The sequence below is a fragment of the Wasmannia auropunctata genome, unplaced genomic scaffold (genome assembly GCF_000956235.1).
Source record: "Wasmannia auropunctata unplaced genomic scaffold, wasmannia.A_1.0 LD336092.1, whole genome shotgun sequence".
NCBI classification, from domain to species: Eukaryota; Metazoa; Arthropoda; class Insecta; order Hymenoptera; family Formicidae; genus Wasmannia; species Wasmannia auropunctata.
In genome coordinates this window covers 3470943-3473479 of record NW_012026798.1, presented here as the reverse complement: position 1 = coordinate 3473479, position 2537 = coordinate 3470943, and the positions used below count along the sequence as shown (strand labels likewise).

Sequence of the window (2537 nt, the reverse complement as noted above, 5' to 3'; positions counted from 1 at the left end):
ATAGTATAGAATATAAATAGTTTCAACAAAATTGATGAAAATGAAAGAAAGGTTATAAATTTTCAATTAGATATTAATTATATATAGCCAGATTGTTTCACAATTTTTATTAATGTTTTATAATTTACCAAATTATATAACTTACGAGAGGTGCAAATCACGTTGTTTTCTATTTTACATAAATATTTAAAAAAACATGCAATAATTTGCTCAAGATTTTGTAGTAACTGTCGAATTCAATTGTATTAAATAAATATTTGTAATAATTAATAAACAGTCGCGAACCCTTGCTAATGAATATTTATTTTAATCTAAAAAGAATATTTAATGTACAGTCTTATAATAACATTAAAATAATATTTTCTCTTATTTATTTACAGATTAATTTTTATTTTGAAATTCTGATTCTCATCAACAGAGATTAATTTTTAGTTACAACAGGCATAAGGAGAGGTACACATAAACAAGTAAGAGCACATATTAAAATTTTTAAAAAATGCCAAAAATAAAAAGACAATATTATCGACGAGCTAAAGATCTGTCAGATTCAACGATTAATATGGTACAGAGGATGCATATTTGTAATTCAACTTTATTGGAAAGCGCATCCTCAAGTTCAAGTAACAATGTTTCATTACATAAAAATTTCGATTGTGTAAAAGTATCAAATCATTTCTCATTAACGCAGAACGTCTGTAGTAATAATCATCAATTAAACGACGATTTGAATTATCCTGAACAAGTATATAGTAATTCTAATTCTGAAGAAAGCGGCGATGTTTCAAACAATGAATCAATAAATCACATCGATTTTAATATTAATGAAGTAATTAACAATATTAATGTTCGTGCATCTGTTAATCTCGACAATTCGTCTAGTTTTATATTATGGTTTCAAGAATGGGCTATTAAAAATTGTATACCTCATACTGCACTAAACGAATTAATATCAGGTTTAAAATCTAAATATCCAGAATTGCCTTCAGATGCGCGTAATTTATTGAAAACTCCCAGAAAAATAAATCTACGAGACGTAAGACCAGGGAAGTATTACCATTTTGGTTTAAGTAATTGTGTCAAACAACTTGTATCGCGATATTCTGTTCAACAAGTTGTTCGAGTTAATATTAATATTGATGGTCTTCCGTTATTTAAAAGTTCGAACAGTCAAGTATACCCTATTTTATGCAATTTAGTTGAAAATTACAATGATGTGAATATTGTTGGAATTTATTTCGGGAATGAAAAACCTGCAGATGCAAACTTATTTTTGAAAGATTTTACGGAAGAAGTAATAACTTTAACTACTCATGGAATAACAATTAATGATCAAATCTATTCATTTAAAATTAATGCTTTTATATGCGACGTACCTGCTAAATCTTTTATTGCATTTACGAAGGGTCACTCCGGTTATAATTCATGTACAAAATGTTTTGCGAAAGGTGAATATATTCATGATCGAGTCTGCTATCCATATTTAAATAGTTTTCCTTTAAGAACAAACAGTGATTTTAGACTAAAATTACAATCAAATCATCATACAGGTACATCTATCTTAGAATCAATTCCTAATCTAGATATGGTAAAAGATTTTCCATCAGATCCAATGCATTTGCTTTATTTGGGAGTTGTTAAGAAATTGATTGTAAAATTATGGTGTTTTAGAACACCACGATCTAAATTATCGTTTAACGAAATGTCTGAATTATCTAAATTGTTAGAAGTTCAAAAGGATAATATACCATGTAAAATTAACCGAAAATCACGATCACTATTTGAATGTAAAAGGTGGAAAGCAACTGAATTCAGGACATTTTTGTTGTATACGGGACCTGTTGCTTTAAAATTAGTTATTACTTATGATAAATACATTAATTTTTTAACTTTACACGTAGCTATTACAATTTTATCAAATTCAAAGCACATGAATTGTTATTCAAATTACGCTAAATCATTATTAGAATATTTTGTGAATACTTTCATCATTCTGTACGGTAAAGAAAATGCATCAATCAACATTCATAACTTATTACATCTTCATGATGACGTAACAAAATTTGGAACTTTGCAGGAATTTAGTGCTTTTCCGTTTGAAAATTATTTGCAGACAATATTAAAAATGATACGTAAAAATGAAAAAATACTGGAACAAATTGTTTGTCGAATAAGTGAACAAAATTCTTGTGTCAATAGTAATAAAAAACCAAAGACTGTTAGTATTGAACTTCACAATCCACATTTTAATGGTCCATTCGCCAATGATTTAAATTCACATTTAAATTTCCATACATGCAATCAATTCAGTAAAGTTACGTTTGAAAACTGTACATTAAAAACAAAAGAACCTGATAATTGCTGTTGTTACGTCCAAACCCCAGGATATTTGTTTCGGCTTGTAGATAGAGAGAGTGAGTCTCGTGCGTGAACGAGATGGAATTGGAAGTGGAGGGGGTAAGGGAGGACGTAACTAAGTAAGCTATCTCGCAGGTACGCACAGAGGCGCACGATGCGAGTCGAAGGCGCTTTGCAAAGGA

General features: G+C 28.9%; 1 protein-coding gene across 1 annotated transcript in view; it reads left to right on the top strand.

Moving 5' to 3' along the window:
• The first annotated feature begins 397 nt into the window (after positions 1 to 397).
• Positions 398 to 2537, top strand: part of LOC105447808 — a 19885-nt gene continuing 17745 nt past the window's right edge. Inside the window, exon 1 of the mRNA XM_011686015.1 lies at positions 398 to 467. The gene's annotated coding sequence lies outside the window, so the exon portion shown is untranslated. The remainder of the gene's footprint in view (positions 468 to 2537) is intronic.